At 36.4% G+C, this 14,872-nt stretch overlaps 1 non-coding gene across 1 annotated transcript; it reads right to left on the bottom strand.

Annotated features, from left to right (window-relative positions):
• Positions 1–6,585: 6,585 nt before the first annotated feature.
• Positions 6,586–6,693, bottom strand: LOC148551079 (small nucleolar RNA R71). Its single transcript, XR_015892953.1, has one exon. It is a non-coding gene; the product is annotated as a small nucleolar RNA R71 (small nucleolar RNA).
• Positions 6,694–14,872: the final 8,179 nt, after the last annotated feature.

The raw sequence follows: 14,872 nt of genomic DNA, 5'->3' as shown, positions 1-14,872 counted from the left end.
TCTCCTTTATCATATTAAGCCATAAAAATAACATTTTTGGCTTTCTAGAATAAATTCTCATTTATGGGTTAATTAGCCGTTAATTAACCGGGTCTTACAATCAGCAGTACCGGCTGCGATCTGTCCGATACTGTAGCTGAGAAAATTAATTAGAAGTGAATAATTTTACGAAATAAGAATTTATAATTTGGAAAGATAGAAATATTTAAAATACGATTTAAAACTCTAATCTTAAAGGTTTTGGCCAAAAATTGGGCCAACGGACTAAACCAAGTGAACCGGGCCCATGACCCAACATATATAAACACTAGTTATGAGCATTTCAGTTCATTAACCCTAAAGAAAGGGTGTGGGGTGCTGAAATAGAGAAGAGAGGAAAAGGAGAGAAAATCCTAACTCCATCAAACTTCAAATCACCACAACTTTTGATCTGGAACTCCGATTGACGAGCCATTTACGACCACGCATCGCTCTTCTCATCCTCTACAATTCTATCTAAGTTTTGTGTTGAGTATTTCACTGTCCTCTACCCAGTTTTTGTTTTTCTTCTTAAATTCGAGTTTGGTTATGGGTGTTGAGTAATTTTATGATAGTGGTTGTTTAGGAGTGCTCTAGTTTGAGCCATTTGTGAGTTCCATCAACCAATTTCTGGGTTAAGGTAAGGAATCCTCTAACCCTTGTGATTTATCAATTTTATGAACCCTAGGTTGATTATAAGTGTGAAAATTAATTTAGAGTATTGGGTGATTTTGGTGCACAATTGGAAGATTGATATCGCTTGTGGAGTTTTGGTGAAGCTTGGAGCTAAGGTTGGTGGAGACTTCCAAAGAAGAGGCTCATTTGGTTTGGCTCCAATAGGTACGATTTAACTTTCATTTAAGTACCGTGTGGTGTGATGAGAATTCCTAGGCTAGATGCCCCTAGGATTAAGTTTGGATTGTGTAAATGGTTGGTACTAATATATATAGTTGATATGTAATGTAAATGAATGATTGGGTTGAGAATTGTGTGAATTTATATGTTTGGTGTGTTGAAAATTTGCTGAATTGGATAATGAATATTAGTTTGTGAAACATGCATTTAAATTGTGAATTTAGGCCGGAGGCCGAAAAGAGGTAAGAAAGGTAAGTGATGCGTGTATTGTGTGATGTCATATGAGATTGAATGGAATTGTGATTGATGTTATTTGGTTACAATGGATTTCATGGATTACGTTGTTATTGGTTTTGAGGGAGGAATTGATGTCTTTGTTGATAATGCATGTGAGTTGTATATGATATATGGATTTACATGTATTGGGGGTTGATGGAATTGGTATTGTTGGAACTTGAGATGTGGAATGAAATATAGGATATGGTATTTTGTTTGAAATTGAGTTATTTGATTGAGATTGGTCAAAATGGTGGATTGGTGGATTGTGAATTTAATTAGAATGTTGAAAATATGAGTTGTGGAGGCTTGAGGTTGATTTTGGTAAGTTTTGGTTGGTTTTAAAAAGGTTTGAAATTGGTTTGTGTTGAAAATTTAGTTTTTGTTGGTTTTTGTGAAAGTTGTGATTTTGGTCTACTTGGACGGAGCATATCTTGGTCTTCGGATCCTCGATTTTTATCAAACTTGTTTAGAAATAAATTCATCCTTTGAGTTCTAAATTTTTATAGTATGCCTGACGAACGGATTTTTGCTAGTAAAGAAATTCACAAATACAATCGCGTTGTAAGTATAGTTTCTAAACCAACAAAGAATCCTTTCGTACAAAAACTTGTTTGTCACTTAAGCAAACCCAATAAAATTAATAACCGAAGTATTTAAACCTCGGGTCATCTCTCAAGGAATTGCAGGGAGGTGTATTTATTATTGGTTATGAGATTGTACCTTTTTGGGTTTTTGAAAGGTTGAACAAGGAAAGTAAATTACAAGAAAGTAAATTAATTATTAAGAAAACTCTTGGCAAGGTATGAGAACTAGACGTCCTATCCTAGTTATCATTATCAATTGTGATGAGACTTGTTCATTGCTCCTACTTAGTTAACCCTTACTAAATAAAGGAAAGTCAAGTGGACTAATCAATTTGATTCCTCAAGTCCTAGTCAACTCCTAAGGAAAGACTAGCTTAGAGGGATCCAAATCAACCAGCAACTTTCAATTAACAATCAATAAAGGAGTTTGATAACTCAAGCATCTCCAATTAATCAATTCAAGCTAAGAATGTAAAAATCTAAATTAAAATCATGAATATGAAATACCTCAAATTACATTAAATAAAGAAATCAAATCTAACATGGAAGGTTCATAAACCAAATTGGAAAAATAAATAAACTAGAATGCTAGAATAAATAAAAGTAGAAGAGAAACTAAATTAAAGGAACATTGAACCTGGAATTGAGAAGAAATAAACCTAAAACTAAGAGAAATCCTAAAACCTAGAGAGAGGAGAGAGCCTCTGATGAGCGGATAATTTATACGCATTTTGGCATTGTTTTTACATAGTTTTTAGTATGATTTAGTTAGTTTTTAATATATTTTTATTAGTTTTTAAATAAAAATCACATTTTTGGACTTTACAATGAGTTTGTGTGTTTTTCTGTGATTTAAGGTAATTTCTGGCTGAAATTGAGGGACTTGAGCAAAAATCAGATTCAGAGGCTGAAGAAGGACTGCAGAGGCTGTTGGATTCTGACCTCCCTGCACTCAAAGTGGATTCTGACCTCCCTGCACCCAAATGGCGCGCTCTCAATTGCGTTGGAAAGTAGACATCCAGGGCTTTCCAGCAATATATAATAGTTCATACTTTGCCCGAGTTTAGATGACGCAAACTGGCGTTCAACGCCAGCTTTCTGCCCTATTCTGGCGTTAAACGCCAGAAACAGGTTGCAAAGCAGAGTTAAACGCCAGAAACAAGTTACAAACTGGCGTTTAACTCCAAGGAAGACCTCTACACGTGAAAGCTTCAATGCTCAGCCCAAGCACACACCAAGTGGGCCCGGAAGTGGATTTCTGCATCATTTACTTATTTCTGTAACCCTAGTAACTAGTTTAGTATAAATAGAACTTTTTACTATCATGTTAAGAATCTTTGGATCATTTTTAGATCTTTGGAACATTTTTCCTTAGACTTGGGGGTTGGCCATTCGGCCATGCCTCGACCATTATCACTTATGTATTTTCAACGGTAGAGTTTCTACACACCATAGATTAAGGCGTGGAGCTCTGCTGTTCCTCATGAATTAATGCAAAGTACTATTGTTTTTCTATTCAATTCAAGTCTATTTCTTGTCTAAGATATTCATTCGCACACAAGAACATGATGAATGTGATGATTATGTGACGCTCATCATCATTCTCACTTATGAACGCGTGCCTGACAAATACTTCCGTTCTACATGCAAACAAGGTTGAATGCATATCTCTTAGCCTCCTGATCTACGATCAGAGTCTTCGTGGTATAGGCTAGAATTATTGGCGGCTATTCTTGAGATCCGGAAAGTATAAACCTTGTCTGTGGTATTCCGAGTAGGATCTGGGAAGGGATGGCTGTGACAAGCTTCAAACTCGCGAGTGCTGGGCGTAGTGACAGACGCAAAAGGATTACTGAATCCTATTCCAGTATGATTGAGAACCGACAGATGATTAGCCGTACGGTGACAGCGCATTTGGACCATTTTCACTGAGAGGACGGGATGTAGCCATTGACAATGGTGATGCCCAACATACAGCTTGCCATGGAAAGGAGTATGAATGATTGGATGAAGACAACAGGAAATCAGAGGTTCAGAAGGAACACAAGCATCTCCATACGCTTATCTGAAATTCTCACCAATGAATTGCATAAGTATCTCTATCCTAGTTTATATTTTAATTATATTTTAACTCTCAATTCACCATAACCATTTGAATCCGCGTGACTGAGATTTACAAGGTGACCATAGATTGCTTCAAGCCGACAATCTCCGTGGGATCGACCCTTACTCACGTAAGGTTTATTACTTGGACGACCCAGTGCACTTGCTGGTTAGTTGTGCGAAGTTGTGACAAAGAACTAAGATTATGAACGTGCGTATTAAGTTTTTGGCGCCGTTACCAAGGAATGAACGATCACGATTTCGTGCACCAAGTTTTTGGCGCCGTTGCCGGGGATTGTTCGAGTTTAGACAACTGACGGTTCATCTTGTTGCTCAGATTAGGTAATTTTATTTTAATTTTAAGATTTTTTATTTTTATTATTTTTATTTTTATTTTCGAAAAATTAAAAAAAAATATTTTTATAAAATAAATAAATTATTCTATGGGTTCAGAATTTTTAAGAATGAATTCTAGAGTTTCATAATGATCTGTTGAAGTCTGGCTGGCTGTAAAGCCATGTCTAATCCTTTGGACTGAGGTTTCAACTATCATTAAAGAAGAGCTTCTTTGCCTTTCTCAGCAATTTAGCTTTTGTATGTAATGATCTGCTAAAGCTTGGCTGGCCATTGGCCATGTCTAGTGTTTTGGACCGGAGCTTTCACTGAAAGCTTGGCTGGCTAGTAAGCCATGTCTAATTCCTAGGCCGGAGCTTTAGACTAACATTGCATGATTCCTGGAATTCTCATTAGAAATTTTGAAGTCCTTATTTTTCTTTTTCCAATTAATTTTCGAAAAATCCAAAAAAATTAATAAAATCATAAAAACCAAAAAAATTTTGATGTTTCTTGTTTGAGTCTTGTGTCAATTTTTAAGTTTGGTGTCAATTGCATCTTTTTAATTTCATAAAAAATTTTCGAAACTCATGCATGTTGTTCTTCATGATCTTCAAGTTGTTCTTGATGATCTTCTTTGTTTGATCTTTGCATTTTCATGTTTTGAGTCTTTTCTTGTTTTTCATATGCATTTTCAATCTGTTAGTATCTAAAGTTTGAAAATTTCTAAGTTTGGTGTCTTGCATGTGTTTCTTTTCTTAAAAATTTTCAAAAATAAGTTCTTGGTGTTCATCTTGACATTCAAAGTGTTCTTGGTGTTCATCTTGACATTCAAAGTGTTCTTGCATGCATCATGCATTTTGATTCATAATTTTCATGTTTTGAGTCTTTTGGTTGTTTTTCTCTTTCTTCATTAAAAATTCAAAAATAAAAAAAATTATCTTTCCCTTTTTATCTCATAAATTTTCGAAAATTTGAGTTGACTTTTTCAAAACTTTTTAAAATTTAGTTGTTTCTTATGAGTCAAGTCAAATTTTCAATTTAAAAATTCTATCTTTTTCAAATCTTTTTCAAAAATCAAATCTTTTTCATTTTTCTTTCATAATTTTGAAATTTTCAAAATTTATTTTCAAAATCTTCCTCTTATTTCTATTTCATATTTTCGAAATTAATGCTAACAATTAATGTGATTGATTCAAAAATTTTAAGTTTGTTACTTGCCTAGTAAGAAAGATTCAATCTTTAAATTTTAAAATCATATCTTTTTGTTTCTTGTTAGTCAAGTAATCAACTTTAATTTTCAAAATAAAATCTTTTTAAATTTCTTTTTCAAATATTTTTCAAAATAAATTTCAATCACATCTTTTTCAAAATCAATTTCAAAATCTTTTCTAACCTCTTATCTTTTCAAATCTTTTTCAATTAACCACTTAACTTTTTGTTTGATTTTAAAAGTTTACTATTTCAATCATATCTTTTTCAAAACCACCTAACTACTTTTCTCTCTCTTATTTTCGAAAATTACTAACCCCTTTTTCAAAATTTGTTTTAATTAACTAATTGTCTTAAATTTTAATTTAATTTTATTTCCCATCTTAAATTTCGAATTCTAACTAATAGTCAACATAAAAACAAAAAAAATTATTTTTCACTTTATTTTTAATTTTCGAATTTTCCTCTCTCTCATCTCCTTCTATTTATTTATCTACTAACACTTCTCTTCTACTCAAAAATTTGAACCAACTCTTCTCCTCTGTGTTTGAATTCTTAACTTTTCTTTCTTCCATCCTTCTCTTCTTATACTCATATAAGGAATCTCTATACTATGACATAGAGGATTCCATATTTTTTTTTCTGTTCTCTTCTTTTTCGTATGAGCAGGAACAAGGATAAGAAAATTCTTGTTGAAGTTGATTCTGAACCTGAAAGGACTCTAAAGGGGAAGCTAAGGGAAGCTAAAGCACAACTCTCTGGAGAAAATCTGACAGAAATTTTCGAAAAAGAAGTAGACATGGCCGAAAATAATAATAATGGTGGAGATGCAAGGAAGATGCTTGGTGACTTTACTACACCAAATTCCAACTTACATGGAAGAAGCATCTCAATCCCTGCCATTGGAGCAAACAATTTTGAGCTAAAGCCTCAATTAGTTTCTCTGATGCAACAGAATTGCAAGTTTCATGGACTTCCATCAGAAGATCCTTTTTAGTTCCTAACTGAATTCTTGTAAATTTGTGATACTGTTAAGACCAATGGGGTTGATCCCGAGGTCTACAGGCTTATGCTTTTCCCATTTGCTGTAAGAGACAGAGCTAGAATATGGTTGGACTCTCAACCTAAAGATAGCCTGAACTCTTGGGATAAGCTGGTCATGGCTTTCTTAGCCAAGTTCTTTCCTCCTCAAAAGCTTAGCAAACTTAGAGTGGATGTTTAAACCTTCAAATAGAAAGAAGGTGAATCCCTCTATGAAGCTTGGGAGAGATACAAGCAACTGACCAAAAAGTGTCCTTCTGACATGCTTTCAGAATAGACCATCCTAGATATATTCTATGATGGTCTGTCTGAATTAGCTAAGATGTCATTGGACCATTCTGCAGGTGGATCCATTCACCTAAAGAAAACGCCTGCAGAAGCTCAGGAACTCATTGACATGGTTGCAAATAACCAGTTCATGTACACTTCTGAAAGGAATCCTGTGAGTAATGGGACGCCTCAGAGGAAAGGAGTTCTTGAAATTGATACTCTGAATGCCTTATTGGCTCAGAATAAAATATTCACTCAGCAAGTCAACTTGATTTCTCAGAGTCTGAATGGATTGCAAGCTGCAACCAACAGTACTAAAGAGGCATCTTCTGAAGAAGAAGCTTATGATCCTGAGAACCCTGCAATAGCAGAGGTGAATTACATGGGAGAATCCTATGGAAACACCTATAATCCCTTATGGAGAAATCATCCAAATTTCTCATGGAAAGATCAACAAAAGCCTCAACAAGGGTTTAATAATGGTGGAAGAAACAGGTTTAGCAATAGCAAGCCTTTTCCATCATCCTCTCAGCAACAGACAGAGAATTCTGAGCAGAGTCTATCTAGCTTAGCAAATATAATCTCTGATCTATCTAAGGCCACTCTAAGTTTCATGAATGAAACAAGGTCCTCTATTAGAAATTTGGAGGCACAAGTGGGCCAACTGAGTAAAGAGTCACTGAAACTCCTCCTAGTACTCTCCCAAGCAATACAGAAGAGAATCCAAAAAGATAGTGCAAGGCCATAACCTTAGTTGGTGTGGCCGAACCCAGAGAGGAGGAGGAGGACATGAATCCTAGTGAAGAAGACCTCCTGGGACGTTCACTGACCAATAAGGAGTTTTCCTTTGAGGAACCAAGGGAATCTGAGGCTCATCTAGAGACCATAGAGATTCTATTGAACCTCCTTTTACCATTCATGAGCTCTGATTACTATTCATCTTTTGAAGAAGATGAAGACATTATTCAAGGGCAAGCTGCCCAGTATTTAGGAGCAATCATGAAGCTGAATGCCAAGCTATTTGGTAATGAGACTTGGGAGGACGAGCCTCTATTGCTCATTGATGAACTAAATATCTGGGTTCATCACACTTTAGCTCAAAAGAAACAGGATCCTGGTAAATTCCTAATTCCCTGTAACATAGACACCATGACCTTTGAGAAGGCTCTGTGTGACCTGGGGTCAGGCATAAACTTAATGCCACTCTCTGTAATGGAAAAACTAGGAATCTTTGAGGTACATGCTGCCAAATTCTCATTAGAGATGGTAGATAAATCCATGAAACAGGCTTATGGATTAGTAGAGGACTTGTTAGTAAAGGTTGAAGGCCTTTACATCCTTGCTAATTTCATAATCCTAGACACTGGGAAGGATGAGGATGAATCCATCATCCTTGGAAGACCCTTCCTAGCTATAGCAAAAGCTGTGATTGATGTGGACAGAGGAAAGTTGGTCCTTCAATTGAATGAGGACTACCTTGTATTTAAGACTCAAGGTTCTCCTTCTGTAACCATGGAGATGAAGCATGAAAAGCTTCTCTCACTGCAGAGTCAACCAAAGCCCCCACAGTCAAACTCTAAGTTTGGTGTTGGGTTGTTCCAACAATGCTCTGAACATCTGTGAGGCTCCATGAGAGCTCACTGTCAAGCTATTGACTGTAAAGAAGTGCTTGTTGGGAGGCAACCCAATGTTATTTAATTATATCTATTTATTTTCTATTGTTATTTTATGTTTTTTTTAGGTTGATGATCATGTAGAGTCACAAAAACTACTGAAAAATCAAAAACAGAATGAAAAACAGCATTAAAAATAGCTCACCCTAGAGGAAGAGCTTACTGGCGTTTAAACGCTAGTAAGAAGCATTAAACTGGCGTTTAACGCCAGAAAGAAGCATCAAGCTGGCGTTAAACACCAGAAATAAGCACCAGACTGGCGTTTAACGCCAGAACAGAGCATGGAATTGGCGTTAAACGCCAGAAACAAGCAGCAAGCTGGCGTTTAATGCCAGACATGCATTCTAAGGGCGTTTTGCACGCCTAATTGGAGTAGGGATGCTAAGTCCTTGACCCCTCTGGATCTGTGGACCCCATAGGATCCCCACCTACCCTACCTCTTCTTCTCTCCTCTTCACACCTTTTCATAACTCTCTTCCCCAAATACGCTTCACCAATCACCTCCATACCTCTTCCCCAAATACGCTTAATCACTCACATCCATCCACTCTTCCCCATAAACCCTACCTACCTCCAAAATTCAAATTCTTTTCCCTCCCAAACCCAACCCTAATGGCCGAAACCTACCCTTCCCCCCCACCCCTATATAAACCACTCAACACTACTTCATTTTCACACATTACAACCACCACTTCTCCCCCTTTGCCGAATACACCTTCTCCCTCCATCTCCTCCATTTTATTCTTCTTCTACTACTTCCTTTCTTCTTTTGCTCGGAGACAAGCAAACCTTTTAAGTTTGGTGTGGTAAAAGCATTGCTTTTTGTTTTTCCATAACCATTAATGGCACCTAAGGCCCGAGAAACCTCAAGAAAGAGGAAAGGGAAGGCAATTGCTTCCACCTCTGAGTCATGGGAGATGGAGAGATTCATCTCAAAGGTCCATCAAGACCACTTCTATGATGTTGTGGCCAAGAAAAAGATGATCCTTGAGGTCCCTTTTAAGCTCAAAAAGAGCGAATATCCGAAGATCCGACAAGAGATTAGAAGAAGAGGATGGGAAGTTCTCTCTAATCCTATTCAATAAGTCGGGATCTTAATGGTTCAAGAGTTCTATGCAAACGCATGGATCACTAGGAACCATGATCAAAGTGTGAACCCAAACCCAAAGAACTGGCTTACCATTGTTTGGGAGAAATACTTAGATTTCAGTCCGAAAAATGTAAGGTTGGCGTTCAACTTGCCAATGATGCAAGAAAATGCACGCCCCTACACTAGAAGGGTCAACTTTGATCAAAGGTTGGACCAAGTCCTCATGGACATATGTGTGGAAGGAGCTCAATGGAAAGTTGACTCAAGAGGCAAGCCGATTCAAATGAGAAGACCGGACCTTAAGCCTGTAGCTAGAGGATGGTTGGAATTCATTCAACGCTCAATTATTCCTACTAGCAACCGGTTTGAAGTTACTGTAGACCGGGACATCATGATCCATAGTATCATGATTGGGGAAGAAGTGGAAGTTCATGAGATTATACCTCAAGAACTCTACAAGGTGGCTGACAAGTCCTCCACTTTGGCAAGGTTAACCTTTCCTCACCTCATTTGCCACCTCTGCAATTTGGTTGGAATTAACATAGAGGGAGATATCCTTATTGATGAGGACAAGCCCATCACTAAGAAAAGGATGGAGAAAATAAGAGATCATGGACCTCAACAAGAGCATGAGGAAATTCCTCACCATGAAATCCCTGAGATGCCTCAAGGGATGCACTTCCCTCCACAGAACTATTGGGAGCAAATCAACACCTCCCTAGGAGAATTAAGTTCCAACATGGGACAACTAAGGATGGAACACCAAGAGCACTCCATCATTCTCCATGAGATTAGAGAAGATCAAAGAGCTATAAGGGAGGAACAACAAAGGCAAGGAAGAGACATAGAGGAGCTCAAGAGCACCATTGGTTCTTCAAGAAGAGGAAGACGCCACCCTCACTAAGCTGGACTCGTTCCTTAATCTCCTTGTTCTTATTTTCCTATTTTTCGATTTTTGAGCCTTATGTTTTATTTATGTTTGTGTCTTTACTATATGATCATTAGTGTTTAAGTGTCTATGTCTTAAAGCTATGAATGTCCTATGAATCCATCACATATCTTAAATGAAAAATGTTTTAATTACAAAAGAACAAGAGGTACATGATTTCGAATTCATCCTTGAAATTAGTTTAATTATTTTGATGTGGTGATAATACTTTTTGTTTTCTGAATGAATGCTTGAACAGTGCATATGTCTTTTGAATTTGTTGTTTATGAATGTTAAATATGTTGCCTCTTGAAAGAATGATGAAAAAGAGAAATGTTATTGATAATCTAAAAAATCATAAAATTGATTCTTGAAGCAAGAAAAAGCAGTGAATACAAAAGCTTGCGGAAAAAAAAAGAAAAGAAAATTGGCGGAAAAAAAAAAGAAAGAAAAAAAAAAAGCAAGCAGAAAAAGCCAAGAGCTCTTTAAACCAAAAGGCAAGAGCAAAAAGCCAGTAACCCTTTAAACCAAAAGGCAAGGGCAATAAAAAGGATCCAAGGCTTTGAGCGTCAGTGGATAGGAGGGCCCAAAGGAATAAAATCCTGGCCTAAGCGGCTAAACCAAGCTGTCCCTAACCATGTGCTTGTGGCGTGAAGGTGTCAAGTGAAAAGCTTGAGACTGAGCGGTTAAAGTCGAGGTCCAAAGTAAAAAAAGAGTGTGCTTAAGAACCCTGGACACCTCTAATTGCGGACTCTAGCAAAGCTGAGTCACAATCTGAAAAGGTTCACCCAGTTATGTGTCTGTGGCATTTATGTATTCGGTGGTAATACTAGTAAACAAAGTGCTTAGGGCCATGGCAAAGACTCATAAAGTAGCTGTGTTCAAGAATCAACATACTGAACTAGGAGAATCAATAACACTATCTGAATTCTGAGTTCTTATAGATGCCAATCATTCTGAACTTCAAGGGATAAAGTGAGATGCCAAAACTATTCAGAGGCAAAAAGCTACTAGTCCCACTCATCTGATTGGAGCTAAGTTTCATTGATATTTTGGAACTTATAGTATATTCTCTTCTTTTTATCCTATTTGATTTTCAGTTGCTTGGGGACAAGCAACAATTTAAGTTTGGCGTTGTGATGAGCGGATAATTTATACGCTTTTTGGCATTGTTTTTACATAGTTTTTAGTGTGATTTAGTTAGTTTTTAATATATTTTTATTAGTTTTTAAATAAAAATCACATTTCTGGACTTTACTATGAGTTTTGTGTTTTTCTGTGATTTCAGGTAATTTCTGGCTGAAATTGAGGGACTTGAGCAAAAATCAGATTCAGAGGCTTAAGAAGGACTGCAGATGCTGTTGGATTCTGACCTCCCTGCACTCAAAGTAGATTTTCTGGAGCTATAGGAGTCCAAATGGCGCGCTCTCAATTGCTTTGGTAAGTAGACATCCAGGGCTTTCCAGCAATATATAATAGTCTATACTTTTCCCGAGTTTAGATGACGCAAACTGGCGTTCAACGCCATCTTTCTGCCCTATTCTGGCGTTAAACGCCAGAAACAGGTTGCAAAGTAGAGTTAAACGCCAGAAATAAGTTACAAACTGGCGTTTAACTCCAAGGAAGACCTCTACACATGAAAGCTTCAATGCTCAGTCCAAGCACACACCAAGTGGGCCCGGAAGTAAATTTCTGCATCATTTACTTATTTCTGTAACCCTAGTAACTAGTTTAGTATAAATAGAACTTTTTACTATCGTGTTAAGAATCTTTGGATCATTTTTAGATCTTTGGAACGTTTTTCCTTAGACTTGGTGGCTGGCCATTCGGCCATGCCTGGACCATTATCACTTATGTATTTTCAACGGTAGAGTTTCTACACACCATAGATTAAGGTGTGGAGCTCTGCTGTTCCTCATGAATTAATGCAACGTACTATTGTTTTTCCATTCAATTCAAGCCTATTTCTTCTCTAAGATATTCATTCGCACACAAGAACATGATGAATGTGATTATTATGTAATGCTCATCATCATTCTCACTTATGAACGCGTGCCTGACAAACACTTCTGTTCTACATGCAAACAAGCTTGAATGCATATCTCTTAGCCTCCTGATCTACGACCAGAGTCTTCGTGGTATAGGCTAGAATTATTGGCGGCTATTCTTGAGATCCAGAAAGTCTAAACCTTGTCTGTGGTATTTCGAGTAGGATCTGGGAACGGATGGCTGTGACGAGCTGAAAGAACTGAAGATTGATGGTTTAGAAGTTATAGTAAACTCTCGTTGCAAGTATAGTTACTAAACCAAGCAATCGACCTTTCTTACAAACGTTTTGGTTGTCACAAGTAACAAACCCCTTTAAATTTGGTAACCGAGTATTTAAACCTCGGGTCGTCTTCTCAAGGAATTGCAGGGATGTGTTCTTATTATTGGTTATGAGTCTTGTAAATTGGGGGTTTTGAAAGTAAGAAACCAGTATGTTAAATGATAATAAAAATAGAATAGTAATAATAAAATAAACTCTTGGCAAGGTATTAGAACTGGAAGTTCTATCATTATCAATTGTGATGAGAATTGGATTTTAATCCCACTTTGTTAACCTCTAACTATGAAGGTAAATCAAGTGGATTAATTAGCTTAATCCTCAGGTCCTAGTCAATTCCTATGGAAAGACTAGAGTTATTGGAGCAACTCCTAATTTCAACCGCTGCTTTATTTGACAAATCAAGCGTTACCAATTACTTAACGAAAGCCAAAAGGAGAAAAATATCTAAATTAAATTAAAAGCATCAATATAAATAACGCAAAGCAATCTTAAATCTGAAATACCTCAAATAATATTAATTAAGAAAATCATAACATGAATGGTTCATAAGCCAAATTGAAAAGATAAATAACAATTAAAGTAATAGAATAAAAGTAGAAAATAAATTAAAGGAACATTGAACCTGAGAAGAAGTTGAAATTCTAAATCCTAATATAAATCCTAATCCTAATCCTAAGAGAGAGGAGAGAACCTCTCTCTCTAAAAACTACATCTAAATCCTAAAATTGTGTATTATGAACTTATTCTTATGAATGAATAGATTCTTCTACTTTATAGCCTCTAATCTGTGTTTTCTGGGCCGAAAACTGGGTCAAAAACAGCCCAGAAATCGCTTGAGAAGAAATCTGCCACGTTGATTTTCGTCACTGCGACGCATCCGTGTAGATCACGCGTTCGCGTCATTTATTGTCAGAGCAACTATAGTAAATTATATATCAAATCGAAGCCCCAGACGTTAGCTTTCCAACGCAAATGGAATCGTATCATTTGGACCTCTGTAGCTAAAGTTATAGCCGTTTGAGTGCGAAGAGGTCAGGCTGGACAGCTTAGCAATTTCTCCAACTTCTTGTATTCCTTCCACTTTTGCATGCTTCCTTTCCATCCTCTGAGCCATTCCTGTCCTGTAATCTCTGAAATTACTTAACACACATATTAAGGCATCTAATGGTAATAAGAAAAGATTAAACATAGGAAACTTATGGCCAAAGAAGTATATTTTCAATCAAAGCACATAATTAGGACGGCAAATGTAAAACCATGCAAATAGTATGAATAAGTGGGTAAAGAGTTGATAAAAATCACTTAATTGAGCACAAGATAAACCATAAAATAGTGGTTTATCAACCTCCCCACACTTAAACATTAGCATGTCCTCATGCTAAGCTCAAGAGAAGCTATAAAGGGGTGAAGAGTAATGATAGAATGTATGAAATGCAACCTATCTATATGAATGCAACTACATGCAGGATGCTTTTACTTGCTTGGTTTAAAAGTAAATAAATTCTCCAAGAATAAATATGAACTGGATTTTACTAATTCAAATCATAAAAATGAAGTACAAATAGGCTTGTAGAAGAAAATAGCTCATGAAAGCCAGGAACAAAGAATCGAGCATCGAACCCTCACTGAAAGTGTATGCACTCTAATCACTCAAGTGTTTTAGGTTCGATTCTCTCAATTCTCTACTAACCTTACTTTCTAAGGCTTGCTCTTCATCTAACAATCAACATAAATTTAATGCACAGATACACACCTCAAGAGGTCTTTTAAGGGTTGTAATGGGGTTAGGGTCAAGGTTGGATTGTATTTGGCCAAGTGGACTAAAATCTGAATCCTTAATTAACTTAAACTTTCCACCTAACTTTAGACAATCCATGTAATCATAATACCACATCTAACTATTAACCATGTTTTCCACATATTCATGCATTCTAATTTCAAGTACAGTACATATGCATTGCTTTCACCACTTACTTTGGGGCATTTTGTCCCCTTTTTGCTTAATTGCTCTTTTTTTCTTTTCTTTTTCTCACTTCTTTTTTTTATATATATATATATATTTTCTTTTCTTTTATTTTTCTCAATGCATATGATTAAATTATTGGATGCATGAATCATGTCCTAAACATTTCTTTCACATTTTCAGAAAATTCTAAC

This window comes from Arachis ipaensis, chromosome B7, assembly GCF_059453495.1.
Source record: "Arachis ipaensis isolate K30076 ecotype BB chromosome B7, ASM5945349v1, whole genome shotgun sequence".
NCBI classification, from domain to species: domain Eukaryota; kingdom Viridiplantae; phylum Streptophyta; class Magnoliopsida; order Fabales; family Fabaceae; genus Arachis; species Arachis ipaensis.
This window is presented reverse-complemented; position numbering and strand designations above follow the sequence as displayed.